Here is a 5,533-nt window from a genome sequence, read left to right on the forward strand (position 1 = left end):
AAACTTTCTCCCTATGCGGGAGTCACCTCGATTGAAGGAGAGAAAAAAAACAATCTTTGTCAACCCATTAACCAAACAATCTAACCAAGAACGTTAAACCACCATTTATATCTCCAAACAACATTTGGAACACGCACACTCAACGCATACTTCGGATGAGTAGATAACCAACTAACCGCCACCTTACCAACTGTAAACACAAACCACATTGTGCTTCTACCAGAATCATCACATCCACCCATATTAGAATCCACATATTTAAAACACCCATAAACCTATGAGTTTTTATTTTTATTTGTATTTTTATTTGCATTTTACGGTATATTGCGCGGCGCCCCAGAATCTTGCGCGGCACGCAGCACAAAGTAAAATAGACACTTATAATGTTTAGCTGACTGCCTCTGAAATCTGCTTTATTGCACGGCGCGCCACAATGCTGCACCAGGTCTGCATATTTTAAATAAATTTACACACACTCATTTCAACACAAGTTCAACCAAAAGCATTCATAAACATCCAAAACCTGTTAAAATTAGACATACACCAAATGCACAAGTTTTAACACCCTTCAGGTCATTGACGACACATTACATAACCCACAAAGTAATTTCGACCCAAATTACAACCAATCGCTAATCACAATGGTCAAGGCATAACTTGATGAATTCCCAAAATAATATTCACAAAATGTCACATGAAGGTGTTGGTGGTCAATTAGTTAAGCATTCACGGTGGCAAGAGTGTAGACGATTCACTTACCACTACAACACTTTCTCTAATCCTTAGTCAGTTGTTTGCCCTCGCTATGCACCTTTGACTCGCTTTAACCTAAACTCACATCACAAACAAACGAGTAATCCATAATGCTTAGTGAGTACAAGTTAACAACATCATAGTTAAGATAAATAAAACACTTATTTATAATTGCAACATATACACCCACACTAATGGATATCCGGAGTACATATAAAGCCAACTAGCATAAACATAGTCGAGACTAGTAAATAATGGTAATTAAGCCACACATTACCCATTTCCACGTTAATTAGCCCCTTGCTATTTTGAGTCCATCCCAATGAACTCGTTAAACACATTTTATCATGTAAAAGCATAGGTAAAGAATAATACTTCCGAGAATCCCAACGATAACACATTGCCTCTTGCACAGGTGTAATCCAACCATATGCAATCACTTCCCAAAAGTAGCCATACTAACTGAGTACTCACCTTGTACCCAATCCTAAATGAATGACAAATGCTATTTAGATTCCTTCAAGCAACCTATGCAAACAAAACACACACATGTACACACTATCAAAGTAATTCCCGAGTACCCACTACTATAGTCCTAATGATAGGAATTTGACCCATTCTGACTTTTCCACCACTAACACACTTCCAATTTCTTAACCCGTTTTAGCCCCACACAAAAGACCTATTTTCACAAGCTTAACTTGTAAGATCCCAAATCAAACCCATTTGAACTTACTTTTAGTTAAGGAACACCCTTGAAGAATTTACCTGCTAGCATAAGTTCACACACTTACACCATAAGACTCAAGTTTTTAAAGACCAACCCCAAAGGTTAGACACCATTTTAGGGTTACAAAACACCCCTAATCCACCATAAACCCTAAACCCATAATTTATGTACACTTAGAGACTATGGCTCTTACCACAAAAAGGAGACAAAGATGGAGATGAAGATGCAAGGCTATATACACTCTAGATATAATAGATGATCACTACCAAGTCTCATACACACCCAAAATCTTCAATCTTCTTTAGTGGAAGCTTTCTCTCTCTTAGAGGACTTTCTATAGAAAGACAAGCAGTCACCCAGTTTACTGCCACAAATATATACATTAATACATGAATCTTATATTTGAAAGTAGTTGCGGCGTGAATTTTTTAGGAGGCCAAAGTTTATGTAGCCTTCATTACATGCAGCCTTCATTACACGCATTTTATACATATAATCGGAAGCAATACTGATCAACATAGATTAGATTTGGCAGGTTTAGTCTGCTTGACAACAAGAGAGGGGATTTAAGGGTCATTCGGGGTTTGATTATCCGTTCAAGTTTACCATGAATAATCACACTGTGAGATGAAGATATCTACAATGGTGGTTAAACGTTGAACCCACCATCGTCGGGATAGTCAGCATAGATAACTCAAAGGGGGTATTAGGGTTAGTTTTCATAGAACGTTACATGTTACCGTTTGAAGTAAGCTTTAAGAGCTAAGTCTGGTAGCGTTGGTGAGCAACGTAAGATCTGCTAGCGCAGATTGCTAATAGTAGTATATGTGTGGTATGATCTCGCTTTCGAATTTTTTTAAAGATGGAGGTTTTAGCCTCTTTTATATATCTTGGTCTAGTTTGTCCACGAGTGTTGATCAATAGAATAAAAGAGCATGCTTAAACCTGATCGTATTGTTTTGCCTGCAAAGCTGGCAAAAGTAAAAGTAACATGTCGGGTCTGTTTTCTTATCGGCCATAACCACTCGAAAGGTTATGGCGTCGTACAGTATTAGGGTCGTGCTACACTATCACTTATTTGTTTGTGCTTTATATGCGTACCACATGTGGCAACCTTTTATGCAGATTATGGTCAGCGATTGCATGCTTGTGACACGCCTTTTATCTTGTCTTTCGTCATCACACATTTAAGTGCCCTGTGCTAGTCTAAACTAACGATTAGGGCTGTAACTCGACATGTGGTCAGCACATGTGATCCGATATGCGAGAGGCTTCAAAAGAAAAGAAACATTAGTTTTTAGCTAAAATCAAATTCAAAAAAAATATAAAGGAGATAAGTGTGGTTGGTGAAGTGCATTTAATTCAAGATCTATCATTTGGCGTCTGTCATCATTCTCTCATGGAATAAACTTTCACTTCAGCTGTCATCCACCACTTCATCTTTCTATCCACACAACGTGCGACACGTGTTCAGTTTTGGGCCCTTCATATTTAACTGCTCTTTTTACCTTCTAAAGGAAGCCATTTCGATTTTACTTCTATAAATTCCTCATTATTTCTCTCACAAAGTTTTTTACCTTCTCTATTCGCACGCCAACTATGTTTTCTTCAGCGCAAAATACTTTTTTGCCTCATAAGTGTTCTTCATTCTTAGGCTCTCACGTTAGCGCGTACTCTATCCCTTTCTTTTGCCGTTTATAGCTTATTGATTTTATACAAATGGCCTCCACATCCGTTGCCGAGTCTGACAAAATTGATTGAAGTGATTTCTTCAGTTATTACAAGAAAATCCATAAGGCAAATCAACGCGTTGTTTCTGCCGATATCTGCGCTTGATCCTGTTGCGCCTCAACCAAACCAGCGGGCCAATAATACTCCTGGTGGTAAGGTTACTGTATATTCTGAGGTCATGCACTAGGGAAACTTGCGTTATCCTTCTACACCTTTCTTCATGCGCGTTATGCATCATTTCTATATTGGGGTGGGCCAACTGCACCCCTACATCAAAAAAAGTTGGCACACCTTTTATAAGAGGGTTGATTTTATGGCACCCATCAAAGCTGGGTATGCGAAAAGTGGAAAAATTCCCTCTTTTTTATCGATAATTTCTTTATTCTAAATAGTTGACATCAAGCGCATTTGTGGCATTCTCATGAAATTTTGAAAAACTTAAATAATAAACCAAATATGATGCATGTTGAGCGCGAGATATTCAGTCGATTTTCCCAGCGTCGACTTCTTATGTGCATGTATACTCAAGAAGTTTTAAGGGCTGCCAACATGTGCTCTTACCCAACAGTCGTGCCGATCTTAAGGGGCGCCGATGAACGGGGTATGCGGTGGAGCGCCTTTGTTATATTTTAGTTTTACTTTTGCCTAAGTTATTCGAGCTAATCGTTCTGTTTCATTTTTTGCAGTGATGTTGATTGACCATATTCGTGAGAGTGCCAATATTCTAGGCATGGTAACCAAGACTGAATACAATGCAAATGACAGTACTGGTATTATGTTTGACGATAACGTGCACTCCGAGGCCCATACGGATGGTCATCCCGAGGAGAATCCCGTTGATACAAGGGATGTAGGCGCATAGGGCCACGGGTGCACTGGCAGTCATGAGACTGACGTCGGTGTCTCCCCAAAGGATCAACCTGAGCAGCTTACCGGTTCTGGCACCGAGGGTGGTCATAAGCGCAAGTGATATGGAAAAGGAAAGTCCCAGAAGAAGAAAAAGAAACCTGGTAAGTCCCTTGTGCACTCTTATGGTTTTTATATTGCTTCAAACTGACTGCGTATCGTTCTGATGTCTTGTTTGTGTTTAACACCTGATAATACGCTTACCTTCTATGGGTTAGCAGATTTTTCGTAAGTTCCTAATGATGCAGCAGCGTCACAAGTAAACTTATTGGAGCGAATTCAGACTCCTTCTTATTTTGAATTGGCCCCGTATGCCGATTTGCATTTGGATATTCAAATGACCATGCTCAGTCTTATGAGTTCTATCCATCGTATTAAGGAGAAGAAAGTTCGCTTACAGGGGGGAGGGCAGTTCTGCGTAGGAGACACAAAGTGCCTACGAGGCCCGAGAACGTAACAACAACTTGAGGGACCAATTTGAGACTGCAGAGAAAGCGCGGTCTGATGTTGAGACTTCTGTAGCTACGGCGGCTTCCAAGAAGGCAGCCTAACTACATAGCTGAATGCCGCTAAGGCAAAGATTTGTGAGATTACAGCTGAGGCTGGCTTGCTCCGGGCCAGTAATGAAACGCTTGAAAAAGCAGCCTAAGATCATGCCAGCCAGTTGACAAGGTCGGAGGAGGCGCTTGCTGCCGCTGAACAGCAGTTTATCACCTTGAAGAGTGGTCTCCCCACTCTAGTGGCGCATTCATGTGATTCCCAGTATGTGAGCGAGCTGTTTACCAAAGCTCTTCTGGCTGTGAAGGTTGTGGAGGCGTTCCTTATTTGAGAGCTAAACAAGTACCATGTTGAAGTTAATCCCGGCCTTGCTCCCTTTCTTAAAAAGAATGTGTTGCCTGATGCTATTGAGAAGCGTCGGCTTGCAACAAAAGAGTTGGCGAACATCACTGTTCCCATATTGGCGGCGCTATCTCAGATTCAATTGCTGACGCCGACACCAACTTATTGGCGAAATTGTAATGATTTTATTTTCATTTTTTGTAAGCGTGCGGCGCTCTTGTAATATGATTAATGAAGATACTTTATTTGTTGTCTTCATGCGTTGTGATTATTTATCTTTTTTCACGTTTATACAAATTGTAATAGTATGGGCATAGGGCTCTATATATGTATGTGTGCAATATTTTTGAAGAAGCATTCTCTTGATTGCGCGTTTTAGCATCCTTTGTTCTTTAATATGCCCTGATCATGGGCGTAATAAATTCTTGAGCCAAATACGTGTTTTTTCTTTCTATTAGTGATATTGTCATAAATTTTCTCAAGGCATGCCAGAGCTTAACCTATCATATGTTTTGTTGTGCACACGGTATATACTTAGGTTATGCGCTCCTGTATGTGCATAGTGTCTTCTAA

The 5,533-nt window shown here is 40.1% G+C and overlaps 1 long non-coding RNA gene across 1 annotated transcript; it reads left to right on the top strand.

The window, feature by feature from the left end:
- The first annotated feature begins 3,559 nt into the window (after positions 1-3,559).
- LOC139898825 (uncharacterized) lies at positions 3,560-5,216 on the top strand. Its single transcript, XR_011777154.1, has 3 exons — positions 3,560-3,815; positions 3,901-4,224; positions 4,342-5,216. It is a non-coding gene; the product is annotated as an uncharacterized lncRNA (long non-coding RNA).
- The last annotated feature ends 317 nt before the right edge of the window (positions 5,217-5,533 follow it).

This window comes from Rutidosis leptorrhynchoides, chromosome 3 (assembly GCF_046630445.1).
Source record: "Rutidosis leptorrhynchoides isolate AG116_Rl617_1_P2 chromosome 3, CSIRO_AGI_Rlap_v1, whole genome shotgun sequence".
Classification (NCBI taxonomy): Eukaryota; Viridiplantae; Streptophyta; class Magnoliopsida; order Asterales; family Asteraceae; genus Rutidosis; species Rutidosis leptorrhynchoides.